Source organism: Cryptomeria japonica, unplaced genomic scaffold, assembly GCF_030272615.1.
Source record: "Cryptomeria japonica unplaced genomic scaffold, Sugi_1.0 HiC_scaffold_65, whole genome shotgun sequence".
NCBI classification, from domain to species: Eukaryota; Viridiplantae; Streptophyta; class Pinopsida; order Cupressales; family Cupressaceae; genus Cryptomeria; species Cryptomeria japonica.
The window spans coordinates 111,698-130,000 of record NW_026728887.1 but is presented as its reverse complement, the minus strand read 5'-3'; the positions used below and the strand labels follow the sequence as shown (position 1 = coordinate 130,000).

Below are 18,303 nucleotides of genomic sequence, written 5' to 3'. Positions count from 1 at the left end.
GCGCATGCCTTGCCTGGGCTGCGCACCAGGGCGGGCTCAAGATGGCACCCGCGTTCCTTTTTTTTCACTATCTTTCAAAACGGAAATTTTAAAATCTCATTTTTTTTTGCCTTTTTCTGGAAATTAGTGAAGGCAGCGCATCAAAGGTGCGCACCTCGCTGCCCACCACGGTGCGCAACGCCGGTGGGCACCCGGGAGTGCTTCGAAGTGTGCTCCAAGGTGCTGCGTGCACGTTGTCGGAGCCCGGTTTGCCCCGGGTGCGCACCTCGCGTGCACCTTCGTCGGGGTGGGCACCTTGGCTGGGTTTGCCCCGGCTGCGCTCCGAAGCGGGGTTATTGGAGCGCCGCCTCTTTTTTTGTCGGAGCGTTTGGTGGGGTTTCTCGCATTGGCTCTTCCGAGGCCCGGTTGCCACCCTGGCGCGCACGAAGTCGGAAGTAGGGTTAATTGCCCGGGTGCGCACCTTTGCCAGGGTGGGCACCTTACCTGGGCTGCGCACCAGGGCGGGCTCAAGATGGCACGCGCGTTCCGTTTTTTTCACTATCTTTCAAAACGGAAATTTTAAAATCTCCTTTTTTTTTTGCCTTTTCTGGAAATTAGTGAAGGCAGCGCATCAAAGGTGCGCACCTCGCTGCCCACCTTGGTGTGCTCTGAGGTGCGCACCCGGGAGCGCTACGAAGTGTGCTCCAAGGTGCGGCGTGCACGTTGTCGGAGCCCGGTTTGCCCCGGGTGCGCACCTCGCCTGCACCTTGGCCGGGGTGGGCACCTTGGCTGGGTTTGCCCAGGGTGCGCTCCGAAGCGGGGTTACTGGAGCGCCCCCTCTTTTTTTGTCAGAGCGTTTGGTGGGGTTTCTCGCATTGGCTCTTCCCAGGCCCGGTTGTTGGGTGCGCTCCCACCCTGGCGCGCGCGAAGTTGGAAGTTGGGTTAATTGCCCGGGCGCGCACCTTCGCCAGGGTGGGCACCTTGGTGCGCACACCTTGGCTGGGCTGCGCACCAGGGCGGGCTCAAGATGGCACCAGCATTCCCTTTTTCTCACTATCTTTCAAAACGGAAATTTTAAAATCTCGTTTTTTTTTTGCCTTTTATGGAAATTAGTGAAGGCATCGCATCAAAGGTGCGCACCTCGCTGCCCACCTTGGTGTGCTCCGAGGTGCCCACCACGGTGCGCAACGCCGGTGCGAACCCGGGAGCGCCCCGATGTGTGCTCCAAGGTGCGGCGTGCACGAAGTCGGACCCCGGTTTGCCCCGGGTGCGCACCTCGCGTGCACCTTGGTGCGCACACCTTGGCTGGGTTGCGCGGCCTGGTGGGCACCATGGTGCGCACCAAGGAGCGCTCCGAAGTGTGCTCCAAGGTGCGGCGTGCACGAAGTCGGAGCCCGGTTTGCCCCGGGTACGCACCTTCGCCGGGGTGGGCACCTCGGCTGGGTTGCGCGCCCTGGTGCGCACCAAGGAGCGCTCCGAAGTGTGCTCCAAGGTGCGGCGTGCACGAAGTCGGAGCCCGGTTTGCCCCGGGTGCGCACCTCGCGTGCACCTTCGGCGGGGTTGCGCGCCCTGGTGGGCACCATGGTGCGCACCAAGGAGCGCTCCGAAGTGTGCTCCAAGGTGCGGCGTGCACGAAGTCGGAGCCCGGTTTGCCCCGGGTGCGCACCTCGCGTGCACCTTCGGCGGGGTTGCGCGCCCTGGTGGGCACCATGGTGCGCACCAAGGAGCGCTCCGAAGTGTGCTCCAAGGTGCGGCGTGCACGAAGTCGGAGCCCGGTTTGCCCCGGGTGCGCACCTCGCGTGCACCTTCGCCGCGGTGGGCACCATGGCGTGCACGAAGTCGGAGCCCGGTTTGCCCCGGGTGCGCACCTCGCGTGCACCTTCGCCGGGGTGGGCACCTCGGCTGGGTTGCGCGCCCTGGTGCGCACCAAGGAGCGCTCCGAAGTGTGCTCCAAGGTGCGGCGTGCACGAAGTCGGAGCCCGGTTTGCCCCGGGTGCGCACCTCGCGTGCACCTTCGCCAGGGTGGGCACCTCGGTGCGCACACCTTCTCAATGTTTTCTTGCCTTTTCTGGAAATTGGTGAAGGCAGCGCATCAAAGGTGCGCACCTCGGTGTGCTCCGAGGTGCGAACCCGAGAGCGCTCCGAGGTGCCCACGAAGTCGAAAGTCGGGTTAATTGCATTGTTTTCCCCGGGTGCGCTCCGAGGTGCGCAACATCGGCGCGCACCAAGGAGGGCTCCGAAGTGTGCTCCAAGGTGCGCACGATGGCGTGCACCTCTGGTGCGCACGATTCGGAGCTCGGTTTGACCGGGGTGCGCACACCTTGGCTGGGTTGCGCACCTTTTGTGCGCTCCAAGGTGCGCACGAAGTCGGAGCTCGGTTTGCCCCGGGTGCGCACCTTCGCCAGGGTGCGCACCTTGATGCGCACGCCTTGGCTGGGCTGCGCACCTTGGTGGGCGCCATGGTGCGCACCTTTCGTGCGCTCCAAGGTGCGCACGAAGTCGGAGCTCGGTTTGCCCCGGGTGCGCACCTTGGTGGGCGCCATGGTGCACTCCGAGGTGCCCAAGATTGGTGCGCACCAAGGAGCGCTCCGAAGTGCGCTCCAAGGTGCGCGCGAAGTCGAAAGTTGGGTTAATTGTCCGGTTTGCCTCGGGTGCGCACCTTGCGTGCACCTTCGCCAGGGTGGGCGCCTTGGTGCGCACACCTTGGCTGGGCTGCGCACACCTTGGCACCCGCGTTTCCTTCATTTTAAATTTTTTTTTTTTACAATCTCTCAAGTGGGAAATTCTATAATCTCAACTTTTTTTGCCTTTTCAGGAAACTTTTGAATGGAGCGCATCATTGGTGCGCTCCGAAGTGTGCTCCAAAGCTCTCTCCAGCTGCGTGCACCTGCCCCGGCCGCGCACCCGGCCCCGCCCAGCTTCGCTCACCTGTCCCGGGCGTCTGGTGCGGAACCTTAGAGTAAGAAACATCACCGTGCACCTTGGCCAACGTGCGCGACTCGACCGAGCGCGCACTGGCCGAGGTGCACACCGATTTCACCTGGGTGCGCGCGCAGCACCTCGGGCGCACCGGGGTGCGCGCACAACGCCCGGGTTGCACCGTGGCCTGTGTGCTCGGGGCGCCTCGGGTGCGCGCTCGGTGTCGCCCCCGCGCGCGCGGTAGTGCGGGCAGCGCACCCCGGCCCGGCCCGGCCCCGACGAGAACGCAAACGGGCAAAAGGTTTATTCAAATAGCATTGCGATGCCCGGCGAAAAACTAAAAAAGGGTGCAACACCGGGACTTCCCGGGAGGTCACCCATCCCAGTACTACTCCGGCCCAAGCGCGCTTAACTGCGGAGTTCTGATGGGATCCGGTGCACTAACGCTGGTATGATCGCACCCGTTATGAGCTTGTCGCAGTGTGTACTTAGCAAACCGCGACCCACGTGCGAATCCACCCCGGCCACCCACCCCCGTCGAGGTGCACACCCTCCCTCGCGAAGTGCGCCCCGTTCGCCAAGTGTGAGCCCTGCCCGGGTGCGCGCACCTTGCTAGGGCGTCGGGTGTGCACCCGGCCCGGCCTACGTGCGTGCACCTGTAGGGGGCGTCGTGTGCGTGCAGTGTCCCGTCTGCAACGCGGTGCCCACACACCACCTCGGGCGCAACGACCTGCGCTCACATGTGGGCCGAGTGCACCTTGGTGCATGTTCGGGGCGCCTCGGGTGCACGCTCGATCTTGCCCCGGTGCACCAAGGCGCTCGGTTTGCCCCGGGTGCGCACTTGGTGCAAGGTGGGCACCCAAAATAGGGATCAAGCACCAAAACACAAGTTTCGGGATGCAAAATGGGACCCAAGGACCACAAATGCGTTCCAAGACCCATGATGGGTCCACGAGAACAAAAATGTGTTCCGAGACTTAATAAACAAATATTGGGTTTTAGGAGAAGAAACATGCTCTGATGCCCAAAACGAGAATCGACCCCGAAAAGGCCACAGGCCAAAAGTGGGATGCGAGACAAAAAAAAATGGGACCCGAGGACCAAAATTGGGTTCCCAGGTCGAAGACAGGGCAACCGGACAAGAAACGACCTCTAAGGCTCGAAATGAGTCCCGACGACTAAAACTTGACAAGAAGCACCCATCAGGCACCCAACTCGACACCCATGGGATGCCGACCCACCCGGGCTTCCACCTAGCACACCTTGGCACCCACCCACCCTCGCACCCAACCTCGCACCCAACTTAGCACCTTTGAACCCACATTGGCACTCACCCTGACCCTGGCACCTTGGAACCCACATTGGCACTCACCTTGACCCTGGCACCCACCTTTGCACTCACCTTGGGACCCACCCTGGCTCCCACCTCGGCACCCACCCAGACACCCACCTTGGTTCCTTGGCACCCACCTTGGATCCTTGGCACCCACCCCGACACCCACCTTGGCACGCAACTTGGCTACTTGCCACCCACCTTGGCTCCTTGACGCCCACCCCGACAACCACCCCGTGACCTACCCTGGCTAGGGTTGGTGCACACCCACCCTGGTGCCCACCTTGGCACCCACCCTATGACCCACCTTGGCACGCACCTTAGTACCCACCCCGTTACCCACCCTAGGACCCACCCCGTGACCCACCTTGGCCAGGGTGGGTGCCTTGGTGCGCACAACTTGCCTGGGCTGCACACCAGGGCGGGCTCAAGATGGCACCCGCGTTCCGTTTTTTTCACTATCTTTCAAAACGGAAATTTTAAAATCTCATTTTTTTCCTTTTTTTGCCTTTTCTGGAAATTAGTGAAGGCAGCGCATCAAAGGTGCGCAATGCTGGTGCGAACCCGGGAGCGCTCCGATGTGTGCTCCAAGGTGCGGCGTGCACGAAGTCCGAGCCCGGTTTGCCCCGGGTGCGCACCTCGCGTGCACCTTCGCCGGGGTGAGCACCTTGGCTGGGTTGCGCGCCCTGGTGCGTACCAAGGAGCGCTCTGAAGTGTGCTCCAAGGTGCGGCGTGCACGAAGTCGGAGCCCGGTTTGCCCCGGGTGTGCACCTCGGGTGCGCACCTCGCGTGCACCTTCGCTGCGGTGGGCACCTTGGCTGGGTTGCGCGCCTTGGTGGGCACCATGCAGTGCACGAAGTCGGAGCCCGGTTTGCCCCGGGCGCGCACCTCCGCCAGGGTGGGCACCTTGGTGCGCACAACTTGCCTGGGCTGCGCATCAGGAAGGGCTCAAGATGGCACCCGCGTTCCGTTTTTTTCACTATCTTTCAGAACGGAAATTTTAAAATATCGTTTTTTTTTGCCTTTTCTGGAAATTAGTGAAGGCAGCGCATCAAAGGTGCGCAACGCTGGTGCGAACCTGGGAGCGCTCCGATGTGTGCTCCAAGGTGCGGCGTGCACGAAGTCGGAGCCCGGTTTGCCTCGGGTGCGCCCTGGTGGGCACCATGGTGCGCACCAAGGAGCGCTCCGAAGTGTGCTCCAAGGTGCGGCCTGCACGAAGTCGGAGCCCGGTTTGCCCCGGGTGTGCACCTCGGGTGGGCACCTTGGTGCGCATGCCTTGCCTGGGCTGCGCACCAGGGCGGGCTCAAGATGGCACCCGCGTTCCTTTTTTTTCACTATCTTTCAAAACGGAAATTTTAAAATCTCATTTTTTTTTGCCTTTTTCTGGAAATTAGTGAAGGCAGCGCATCAAAGGTGCGCACCTCGCTGCCCACCACGGTGCGCAACGCCGGTGGGCACCCGGGAGTGCTTCGAAGTGTGCTCCAAGGTGCTGCGTGCACGTTGTCGGAGCCCGGTTTGCCCCGGGTGCGCACCTCGCGTGCACCTTCGTCGGGGTGGGCACCTTGGCTTGGTTTGCCCCGGCTGCGCTCCGAAGCGGGGTTATTGGAGCGCCGCCTCTTTTTTTGTCGGAGCGTTTGGTGGGGTTTCTCGCATTGGCTCTTCCGAGGCCCGGTTGCCACCCTGGCGCGCACGAAGTCGGAAGTAGGGTTAATTGCCCGGGTGCGCACCTTTGCCAGGGTGGCACCTTACCTGGGCTGCGCACCAGGGCGGGCTCAAGATGGCACGCGCGTTCCGTTTTTTTCACTATCTTTCAAAACGGAAATTTTAAAATCTCCTTTTTTTTTTGCCTTTTCTGGAAATTAGTGAAGGCAGCGCATCAAAGGTGCGCACCTCGCTGCCCACCTTGGTGTGCTCTGAGGTGCGCACCCGGGAGCGCTACGAAGTGTGCTCCAAGGTGCGGCGTGCACGTTGTCGGAGCCCGGTTTGCCCCGGGTGCGCACCTCGCCTGCACCTTGGCCGGGGTGGGCACCTTGGCTGGGTTTGCCCAGGGTGCGCTCCGAAGCGGGGTTACTGGAGCGCCCCCTCTTTTTTTGTCAGAGAGTTTGGTGGGGTTTCTCGCATTGGCTCTTCCCAGGCCCGGTTGTTGGGTGCGCTCCCACCCTGGCGCGCGCGAAGTTGGAAGTTGGGTTAATTGCCCGGGCGCGCACCTTCGCCAGGGTGGGCACCTTGGTGCGCAAACCTTGGCTGGGCTGCGCACCAGGGCGGGCTCAAGATGGCACCAGCATTCCCTTTTTCTCACTATCTTTCAAAACGGAAATTTTAAAATCTCGTTTTTTTTTTGCCTTTTATGGAAATTAGTGAAGGCATCGCATCAAAGGTGCGCACCTCGCTGCCCACCTTGGTGTGCTCCGAGGTGCCCACCACGGTGCGCAACGCCGGTGCGAACCCGGGAGCGCCCCGATGTGTGCTCCAAGGTGCGGCGTGCACGAAGTCGGACCCCGGTTTGCCCCGGGTGCGCACCTCGCGTGCACCTTGGTGCGCACACCTTGGCTGGGTTGCGCGGCCTGGTGGGCACCATGGTGCGCACCAAGGAGCGCTCCGAAGTGTGCTCCAAGGTGCGGCGTGCACGAAGTCGGAGCCCGGTTTGCCCCGGGTGCGCACCTTCGCCGCGGTGGGCACCATGGCGTGCACGAAGTCGGAGCCCGGTTTGCCCCGGGTGCGCACCTCGCGTGCACCTTCGCCGGGGTGGGCACCTCGGCTGGGTTGCGCGCCCTGGTGCGCACCAAGGAGCGCTCTGAAGTGTGCTCCAAGGTGCGGCGTGCACGAAGTCGGAGCCCGGTTTGCCCCGGGTGTGCACCTCGGGTGCGCACCTCGCGTGCACCTTCGCTGCGGTGGGCACCTTGGCTGGGTTGCGCGCCTTGGTGGGCACCATGCAGTGCACGAAGTCGGAGCCCGGATTGCCCCGGGCGCGCACCTCCGCCAGGGTGGGCACCTTGGTGCGCACAACTTGCCTGGGCTGCGCACCAGGAAGGGCTCAAGATGGCACCCGCGTTCCGTTTTTTTCACTATCTTTCAGAACGGAAATTTTAAAATCTCGTTTTTTTTTGCCTTTTCTTGAAATTAGTGAAGGCAGCGCATCAAAGGTGCGCAACGCTGGTGCGAACCTGGGAGCGCTCCGATGTGTGCTCCAAGGTGCGGCGTGCACGAAGTCGGACCCCGGTTTGCCCCGGGTGCGCACCTCGCGTGCACCTTGGTGCGCACACCTTGGCTGGGTTGCGCGCCCTGGTGGGCACCATGGTGCGCACCAAGGAGCGCTCCGAAGTGTGCTCCAAGGTGCGGCGTGCACGAAGTCGGAGCCCGGTTTGCCCCGGGTGCGCACCTCGCGTGCACCTTCGCCGCGGTGGGCACCATGGCGTGCACGAAGTCGGAGCCCGGTTTGCCCCGGGTGCGCACCTCGCGTGCACCTTCGCCGGGGTGGGCACCTTGGTGTGCAGACCTTGGCTGGGTTGCGCGCCCTGGTGGGCACCATGGTGCGCACCAAGGAGCGCTCCGAAGTGTGCTCCAAGGTGCGGCCTGCACGAAGTCGGAGCCCGGTTTGCCCCGGGTGTGCACCTCGGGTGGGCACCTTGGTGCGCATGCCTTGCCTGGGCTGCGCACCAGGGCGGGCTCAAGATGGCACCCGCGTTCCTTTTTTTTCACTATCTTTCAAAACGGAAATTTTAAAATCTCATTTTTTTTTGCCTTTTTCTGGAAATTAGTGAAGGCAGCGCATCAAAGGTGCGCACCTCGCTGCCCACCACGGTGCGCAACGCCGGTGGGCACCCGGGAGTGCTTCGAAGTGTGCTCCAAGGTGCTGCGTGCACGTTGTCGGAGCCCGGTTTGCCCCGGGTGCGCACCTCGCGTGCACCTTCGTCGGGGTGGGCACCTTGGCTGGGTTTGCCCCGGCTGCGCTCCGAAGCGGGGTTATTGGAGCGCCGCCTCTTTTTTTGTCGGAGCGTTTGGTGGGGTTTCTCGCATTGGCTCTTCCGAGGCCCGGTTGCCACCCTGGCGCGCACGAAGTCGGAAGTAGGGTTAATTGCCCGGGTGCGCACCTTTGCCAGGGTGGGCACCTTACCTGGGCTGCGCACCAGGGCGGGCTCAAGATGGCACGCGCGTTCCGTTTTTTTCACTATCTTTCAAAACGGAAATTTTAAAATCTCCTTTTTTTTTTGCCTTTTCTGGAAATTAGTGAAGGCAGCGCATCAAAGGTGCGCACCTCGCTGCCCACCTTGGTGTGCTCTGAGGTGCGCACCCAGGAGCGCTACGAAGTGTGCTCCAAGGTGCGGCGTGCACGTTGTCGGAGCCCGGTTTGCCCCGGGTGCGCACCTCGCCTGCACCTTGGCCGGGGTGGGCACCTTGGCTGGGTTTGCCCAGGGTGCGCTCCGAAGCGGGGTTACTGGAGCGCCCCCTCTTTTTTTGTCAGAGCGTTTGGTGGGGTTTCTCGCATTGGCTCTTCCCAGGCCCGGTTGTTGGGTGCGCTCCCACCCTGGCGCGCGCGAAGTTGGAAGTTGGATTAATTGCCCGGGCGCGCACCTTCGCCAGGGTGGGCACCTTGGTGCGCACACCTTGGCTGGGCTGCGCACCAGGGCGGGCTCAAGATGGCACCAGCATTCCCTTTTTCTCACTATCTTTCAAAACGGAAATTTTAAAATCTCGTTTTTTTTTTGCCTTTTATGGAAATTAGTGAAGGCATCGCATCAAAGGTGCGCACCTCGCTGCCCACCTTGGTGTGCTCCGAGGTGCCCACCACGGTGCGCAACGCCGGTGCGAACCCGGGAGCGCCCCGATGTGTGCTCCAAGGTGCGGCGTGCACGAAGTCGGACCCCGGTTTGCCCCGGGTGCGCACCTCGCGTGCACCTTGGTGCGCACACCTTGGCTGGGTTGCGCGGCCTGGTGGGCACCATGGTGCGCACCAAGGAGCGCTCCGAAGTGTGCTCCAAGGTGCGGCGTGCACGAAGTCGGAGCCCGGTTTGCCCCGGGTACGCACCTCGCGTGCACCTTCGCCGGGGTGGGCACCTCGGCTGGGTTGCGCGCCCTGGTGCGCACCAAGGAGCGCTCCGAAGTGTGCTCCAAGGTGCGGCGTGCACGAAGTCGGAGCCCGGTTTGCCCCGGGTGCGCACCTTCGCCGCGGTGCGCACCATGGCGTGCACGAAGTCGGAGCCCGGTTTGCCCCGGGTGCGCACCTCGCGTGCACCTTCGGCGGGGTTGCGCGCCCTGGTGGGCACCATGGTGCGCACCAAGGAGCGCTCCGAAGTGTGCTCCAAGGTGCGGCGTGCACGAAGTCGGAGCCCGGTTTGCCCCGGGTGCGCACCTCGCGTGCACCTTCGGCGGGGTTGCGCGCCCTGGTGGGCACCATGGTGCGCACCAAGGAGCGCTCCGAAGTGTGCTCCAAGGTGCGGCGTGCACGAAGTCGGAGCCCGGTTTGCCCCGGGTGCGCACCTCGCGTGCACCTTCGCCGCGGTGGGCACCATGGCGTGCACGAAGTCGGAGCCCGGTTTGCCCCGGGTGCGCACCTCGCGTGCACCTTCGCCGGGGTGGGCACCTCGGCTGGGTTGCGCGCCCTGGTGCGCACCAAGGAGCGCTCCGAAGTGTGCTCCAAGGTGCGGCGTGCACGAAGTCGGAGCCCGGTTTGCCCCGGGTGCGCACCTCGCGTGCACCTTCGCCAGGGTGGGCACCTCGGTGCGCACACCTTCTCAATGTTTTCTTGCCTTTTCTGGAAATTGGTGAAGGCAGCGCATCAAAGGTGCGCACCTCGGTGTGCTCCGAGGTGCGAACCCGAGAGCGCTCCGAGGTGCCCACGAAGTCGAAAGTCGGGTTAATTGCATTGTTTTCCCCGGGTGCGCTCCGAGGTGCGCAACATCGGCGCGCACCAAGGAGGGCTCCGAAGTGTGCTCCAAGGTGCGCACGATGGCGTGCACCTCTGGTGCGCACGATTCGGAGCTCGGTTTGACCGGGGTGCGCACACCTTGGCTGGGTTGCGCACCTTTTGTGCGCTCCAAGGTGCGCACGAAGTCGGAGCTCGGTTTGCCCCGGGTGCGCACCTTCGCCAGGGTGCGCACCTTGATGCGCACGCCTTGGCTGGGCTGCGCACCTTGGTGGGCGCCATGGTGCGCACCTTTCGTGCGCTCCAAGGTGCGCACGAAGTCGGAGCTCGGTTTGCCCCGGGTGCGCACCTTGGTGGGCGCCATGGTGCACTCCGAGGTGCCCAAGATTGGTGCGCACCAAGGAGCGCTCCGAAGTGCGCTCCAAGGTGCGCGCGAAGTCGAAAGTTGGGTTAATTGTCCGGTTTGCCTCGGGTGCGCACCTTGCGTGCACCTTCGCCAGGGTGGGCGCCTTGGTGCGCACACCTTGGCTGGGCTGCGCACACCTTGGCACCCGCGTTTCCTTCATTTTAAATTTTTTTTTTTTACAATCTCTCAAGTGGGAAATTCTATAATCTCAACTTTTTTTGCCTTTTCAGGAAACTTTTGAATGGAGCGCATCATTGGTGCGCTCCGAAGTGTGCTCCAAAGCTCTCTCCAGCTGCGTGCACCTGCCCCGGCCGCGCACCCGGCCCCGCCCAGCTTCGCTCACCTGTCCCGGGCGTCTGGTGCGGAACCTTAGAGTAAGAAACATCACCGTGCACCTTGGCCAACGTGCGCGACTCGACCGAGCGCGCACTGGCCGAGGTGCACACCGATTTCACCTGGGTGCGCGCGCAGCACCTCGGGCGCACCGGGGTGCGCGCACAACGCCCGGGTTGCACCGTGGCCTGTGTGCTCGGGGTGCCTCGGGTGCGCGCTCGGTGTCGCCCCCGCGCGCGCGGTAGTGCGGGCAGCGCACCCCGGCCCGGCCCGGCCCCGACGAGAACGCAAACGGGCAAAAGGTTTATTCAAATAGCATTGCGACGCCCGGCGAAAAACTAAAAAAGGGTGCAACACCGGGACTTCCCGGGAGGTCACCCATCCCAGTACTACTCCGGCCCAAGCGCGCTTAACTGCGGAGTTCTGATGGGATCCGGTGCACTAATGCTGGTATGATCGCACCCGTTATGAGCTTGTCGCAGTGTGTACTTAGCAAACCGCGACCCACGTGCGAATCCACCCCGGCCACCCACCCCCGTCGAGGTGCACACCCTCCCTCGCGAAGTGCGCCCCGTTCGCCAAGTGTGAGCCCTGCCCGGGTGCGCGCACCTTGCTAGGGCGTCGGGTGTGCACCCGGCCCGGCCTACGTGCGTGCACCTGGAGGGGGCGTCGTGTGCGTGCAGTGTCCCGTCTGCAACGCGGTGCCCACACACCACCTCGGGCGCAACGACCTGCGCTCACATGTGGGCCGAGTGCACCTTGGTGCATGTTCGGGGCGCCTCGGGTGCACGCTCGATCTTGCCCCGGTGCACCAAGGCGCTCGGTTTGCCCCGGGTGCGCACTTGGTGCAAGGTGGGCACCCAAAATAGGGATCAAGCACCAAAACACAAGTTTCGGGATGCAAAATGGGACCCAAGGACCACAAATGCGTTCCAAGACCCATGATGGGTCCACGAGAACAAAAATGTGTTCCGAGACTTAATAAACAAATATTGGGTTTTAGGAGAAGAAACATGCTCTGATGCCCAAAACGAGAATCGACCCCGAAAAGGCCACAGGCCAAAAGTGGGATGCGAGACAAAAAAAAATGGGACCCGAGGACCAAAATTGGGTTCCCAGGTCGAAGACAGGGCAACCGGACAAGAAACGACCTCTAAGGCTCGAAATGAGTCCCGACGACTAAAACTTGACAAGAAGCACCCATCAGGCACCCAACTCGACACCCATGGGATGCCGACCCACCCGGGCTTCCACCTAGCACACCTTGGCACCCACCCACCCTCGCACCCAACCTCGCACCCAACTTAGCACCTTTGAACCCACATTGGCACTCACCCTGACCCTGGCACCTTGGAACCCACATTGGCACTCACCTTGACCCTGGCACCCACCTTTGCACTCACCTTGGGACCCACCCTGGCTCCCACCTCGGCACCCACCCAGACACCCACCTTGGTTCCTTGGCACCCACCTTGGATCCTTGGCACCCACCCCAACACCCACCTTGGCACGCAACTTGGCTACTTGCCACCCACCTTGGCTCCTTGACGCCCACCCCGACAACCACCCCGTGACCTACCCTGGCTAGGGTTGGTGCACACCCACCCTGGTGCCCACCTTGGCACCCACCCTATGACCCACCTTGGCACGCACCTTAGTACCCACCCCGTTACCCACCCTAGGACCCACCCCGTGACCCACCTTGGCCAGGGTGGGTGCACCCACCCTGGTGCCCACCTTGGCACCCACCCATCCTAGCACCCAGCCTGTGACCGGGCTTGGAACCCAACCTTGCACCCGCACCCGTCTTGGCCAGTGTGGGTGCGCACCCATCCTGGCACCCACGTTGTGACACACCCTTTAACCCACGCACCCTAGCACCCACGTTGGCACCCACCTTGGAACCCAACCTAGCAACTTGGCACCCACCCCGTGACCCACCTTGGCATCCACCATAGCAGTCGCCGACTTGGCACCCACCTCGGCACCCACCTTGACACTTGTGGACCCACCTTGCCACTCACCCTAGCATCGACCCATCCTAGCACCCACCCTGGCACCTTTGCACCCTAGCACTCACCCATCCTAGCACCTAACCTGTGACCCACCTTGACACTCACCCTCGCACCCACCTTGGAACCCAACCTAGCACCCACCCACCCTGACACCAACCCTAGCACCTACCCACCCTTGCACCCACCCTGTGACCCATCTTGGCACCCACCCATCCTACCACTCAACCTATCACCCACCTTCTCACCCACCTTGGCATCCACCTTAGCACCCACCCACACTGGCACCTTGGCACCCACCTCGGGCAAGGTGGGTGCACACCCACCCTGGCACCCAATTTAGAACCCACCGAGCATGTTACCCACCTTGGCACCCACATTGCAGCCCACCCTAGTACCCACCCTATGACCCACATTGGCATCCACACCCTAGCACCCAGGCACCTCGACACCCGCCTTGACACCCACCCTAGCACTGAACCTGTGACCCACCTTGGAACTCACCCTAGAACCCACCCACCCTGTGAACCACCTTGGCATCCACCTTAGCACCCACCCACCTTGGCACCCACTCTAGCACTCACCCATCCTAACACCCAACTTGTTACCCACCTTGGCACCCGCCCTCGCGTCCACCTTGAAACCCACCCTAGCACCCACCCACGCAGGAGCCCACCTTGGCACCCAACCTAACACCCACGCATCCTGGCACCCAACTTGTGACCCACCTTGGAACCCACCCTAGTACCCACCTTTGAACCCACTATATCACCAACCCACCTTGGCACCCACCCTATGACCCTCTTTGGAATCCACCCTAGCACGCACCCACCCTGGCACCCACCATGGAGCGCACCCTAGCACCCACCCACCTCGGCACGCACCTCAACACCCACCTTGGTGTGCGCACTGCGCCAACCTCTCAAAGACCCTATGTGGTGCGCTCCAAAGTGTACACCTTTGGTGCGCTCCAAGGTGCGCACCTTTGGTGCACACCGAGGTGCACACCAAAGTGTGCACCGAGGTGAGCACCAAAGTGCACTCCAGGGTGCACACCAAGGCGTGCACCTTTGGTGCGGTCAATGCAAACGAATTCGGAAGTTGGGGTCGATGTCCTAATCGCTGCTGCAGACTACACGTATGAGAATCGGACAAATAGCTTTATATAGGGGAGGTGTTGCGTTTGATGGGTCGACTCCCCTGGTTGTGTGCACTGCACCAACTTCAAAGACCCTGTCTTGTTTAAGAAGTCAAAAGTTGGGGTGGATGTCCTAATCATTGCTGCAGTCTACGCATGTATGAGAATCAGACAAATAGCTTATATAGGGGAGGTGTTGCATTCGGTGGGTTGACTCCCCTGGTTGTGCGCACTGCGCCAACCTCAAAGACCCCGCATAGCAGAAGAAGTCGGAAGTCGGATTTTGGTGAGCACCAAGGCGTGCACCTTTGGTGCGGTCAACGCAGACGAATTCAGAAGTTGGGGTGGATGTCCTAATCGTTGTTGCAGGCTACACATGTATGAGAATCAGACAAATAGCTTATATAGGGGAGGTGTTGGGTTTGATGGGTCAACTCCCTTGGTTGTGCGCATTACGCCAACCTCAAAGACCTTGTTTTCGTTAAGAAGTCAAAAGTTGGGGTCAATGTCCTAATGGCTCCTGCAGGCTACACATGTATGAGAATCGGACAAATAGCTTATATAGGGGAGGTGTTGGGTTTGATGGGTCGACTCCCCTGGTTGTGCGCATTACGTCAACCTCAAAGACCTTGTTTTCGTTAAGAAGTCAAAAGTTGGGGTCGATGTCCTAATTGCTCCTGTAGACTACACATGTATGAGAATCAGACAAATAGCTTATATAGGGGAGGTGTTGGGTTTGATGGGTTGACTCCCCTAGTTGTTCGCATTACACCAACCTCAAAGACCTTGTTTTCGTTTAGAAGCCGAAAGTTGGGGTCGATGTCCTAATTGCTCCTGCAGGCTACGCATGTATGAGAATCAGACAAATAGCTTATATAGGGGAGGTGTTGGGTTTGATGGGTCGACTCCCCTGGTTGTGCGCATTGCGCCAACCTCAAAGACCCTGCATTGCGGATGAAGTCGAAAGTCAGAGTTTGGTGTGCTACAAGGTGTGGTCGAAGGTGCTCACCTAGGTGTGCACCTTTGGAGCACAGGAAAAGTGCCCTCCAAAAGTGCGCACCTTTGGAGTGCACAAAAGTGCCCTCCAAAAGTGCGCACCTTTGGAGCGCAGAAAAGTGCCCTCCAAAAAGTGCCCTCCAAAAGTGCGCACCTTTGGAGCGCAGAAAAGTGCCCTCCAAAAAGTGCCCTCCAAAAGTGCGCACCTTTGGAGCGCAGAAAAGTGCCCTCCAAAAAGTGCCCTCCAAAAGTGCGCACCTTTGGAGCGCAGAAAAGTGCCCTCCAAAAAGTGCCCTCCAAAAGTGCGCACCTTTGGAGCGCAGAAAAGTGCCCTCCAAAAAGTGCCCTCCAAAAGTGCGCACCTTTGGAGCGCAGAAAAGTGCCCTCCAAAAAGTGCCCTCCAAAAGTGCGCACCTTTGGAGCGCAGAAAAGTGCCCTCCAAAAAGTGCCCTCCAAAAGTGCGCACCTTTGGAGCGCAGAAAAGTGCCCTCCAAAAAGTGCCCTCCAAAAGTGCGCACCTTTGGAGCGCAGAAAAGTGCCCTCCAAAAGTGCGCACTTTTGGTGCGCACCAAGGCGCTGGTTCGGTCGTTGCAGGCGAGTTCGGAAGTTGGGGTCGATGTCCTGAGCGGAGGTGCAAACTACACAGGTGTCGGAATCGGACAAATAGCTTATATAGGGGAGGTGTATGCTTCGATGGGTCGACTCCCCAGGTTGAGCGCACCGCGCCAACCTCAAAGACCCTACGGTATGGATGAAGTCGGAAGTTGGGTCCGATGACCGATTCGATTAGTAGGTATGCTCATGAGGTCGGAATTTGGGTCCGATGACCTGCCATGTGCAGGAAGGCGAATGTTGACACTGTGCGTTGCAAGGTGCACACCAAGGCGCTGGTGCGGTCTTTTTAGTCGAGTTCGGAAGTTGGGGTCGATGTCCTGATCGGAGGTGCAAGCTACACAGGTGTGGGAATCGGACAAATAGCTTATATAGGGGAGGTGTATGCTTCGTTGGGTCGACTCCCCGGGTTGAGCGCACCGCGCCAACCTCAAAGACCCTACGGTATGGATGAAGTCGGAAGTTGGGTCCGATGACCGATTCGATATGTAGGCATACTCGCGAGGTCGGAATTTGGGTCCGATGACCTGCCACGTGCAGGAAGGCGAATGTTGGCACTGTGCGTTGCAAGGTGCGCACCAAGGCGCTGGTTCGGTCGTTGGAGGCGAGTTCGGAAGTTGGGGTCGATGTCTTGATCGGAGGTGCAAACTACACAGGTGTGGGAATCGGACAAATAGCTTATATAGGGGAGGTGTATGCTTCGTTGGGTCGACTCCCCGGGTTGAGCGCACCGCGCCAACCTCAAAGACCCTACGGTATGGATGAAGTCGGAAGTTGGGTCCGATGACCGATTCGATATGTAGGCATACTCGCGAGGTCGGAATTTGGGTCCGATGACCTGCCATGTGCAGGAAGGCGAATGTTGGGACTGTGCGTCGCAAGGTGCGCACCAAGGCGCTGGTGCCGTCGTTGCAGTCGAGTTCGGAAGTTGGGGTCGATGTCCTGGTCAGAGGTGCAAACTACACAGGTGTGGGAATCGGACAAATAGCTTATATAGGGGAGGTGTATGCTTCGATGGGTCGACTCCCTGGGTTGAGCGCACCGCGCCAACCTCAAAGACCCTACAGTATGGATGAAGTCGGAAGTTGGGTCCGATGACCGATTCGATACGTAGGCATATTGGCGAGGTCTGAATTTGTGTCCGATGACCTGCCATGCGCAGGAAGGCGGAATTTGGGTCCGATGACCGAGTTGATGGCGTGCCATGCGCAGAAAGGCGGAATTTGGGTCCGATGACCGAGTTGATGTTGATGGCCCGCCATGCACAGGAAGGCGGAATTTGGGTCCGATGACCGATTTGAAGGCGTGCCATACGCAAAAAGGCGGAGTTTGGGTCCGATGACCGAGTTGATATTGATGGCCCGCCATGCGCAGGAAGGCGGAATTTGGGTCCGATGACCTGACATACGCATGGAGTCCGACTCGGGGGCCGATGTTCGATTCGATGACTTGCATTGTGGGTAAAGTCGGAAGTTGTGGTCTTTGACCCGATTCGATGACCAGACTTCGGCTGCTTGAGAATCGGACAAATAACTTATATAGGGGAGGTAGTGTTCTCGAGCATCCTCCCCCCGTGCCCGTTTATGTCGATTGATGCTGGTGCTCGACTGGTTGGAGCGCTCGGATGCAAAAATCTTGCACCAGGATTTATCGATTGTGATGGACACGGCAAGTCTCCTGATTGCTATGCAGGAGCTCATCGTGAATCTCTATGCGGCCTTGGTATGGACTCGACCTGCGGAATGGTTCGGCAATGGTAGTCGCTCCAACACGTCCTTGCAATGGCCACAGAGGTGATTCGACTAGAGCTCCAGTCTAGCTTTTGGGTTGCTTGGCGGACTGGTATAGCCGCGATCGAGTTCCGGCCATGAACGTTTTAGATAGCTCTTGGGCTTTCTGGGACGGAAGTCGGAAGTTTGGGCTGTTGTCCGATTTGATGACCATTCTTCGGATGTGTGAGAATCGGACAAATAACTTATATAGGGGACTGTGTTGTCTCACGCAGCCCCCTCCGTGCCCCTCTATCTCGACCGATGTTGGTGCTTGAAAGGGTTGGGATCGCTCGGATTTATAAACGTGCACCACCATTTGTCGAGTGTGAGGGACGCGGCAGGTCTCCTAAATGCTATGCGGGCGCTCTCTGAGAATCTCTATCCGGCCTCGACACAGACTAGTCTTGCTGAATGGTTTGGCACTGGTAGTCGATCCAACACGTCGTTGTTGTGGCCGCCTAGGCGATTCGATTCGAGCCCCCGTCTAGCTTTTGGGTTGCTTGGCGGATTTTGCCCTATCCGCAAGTGAGCTCGGTCCCTAAACGTTCGAGAAACCCGATTGCTATGCGCCGACTCTCTTTCTTGCGAGCCTCCATCTAGCTTTTGGGTCTCTACGGAACGGAAGTCGGAATCTGGGACCGTTGTTTGATTCGACGAGGCAGACTACGGTTGTGCGAGAATCGGACAAATAACTTATATAGGGGAGGTGTTGACTGGAGCATTCTCCCCCGTGCCCCTCTAACTCGACCAATGCTGGCGCTCGAACGGTGGTAGCGCTCGGATTTTCATTGAGCGCCAGCATTGGTCGATTTAGAGGGGCATGCGAGATTCCCGAATGCTATGCGAGGGCTCTAACGGAAATGTCTATTGGTTTCGGTATGGATGCAATTGCGAGTGGTTCGGCAAAGGTAGTCGTTCCGATGCGTCCATGTCGTGGCCA

At 60.3% G+C, this 18,303-nt stretch overlaps 2 non-coding genes across 2 annotated transcripts; both read right to left on the bottom strand.

The window, feature by feature from the left end:
• Positions 1 to 3,242: 3,242 nt before the first annotated feature.
• On the bottom strand, positions 3,243 to 3,361 carry LOC131863597 (5S ribosomal RNA). The gene has a single exon (XR_009362496.1). It is a non-coding gene; the product is annotated as a 5S ribosomal RNA (ribosomal RNA).
• A 7,817-nt stretch (positions 3,362 to 11,178) lies between these two features.
• On the bottom strand, positions 11,179 to 11,297 carry LOC131863572 (5S ribosomal RNA). Its single transcript, XR_009362472.1, has one exon. It is a non-coding gene; the product is annotated as a 5S ribosomal RNA (ribosomal RNA).
• Between the last annotated feature and the right edge of the window lie 7,006 nt (positions 11,298 to 18,303).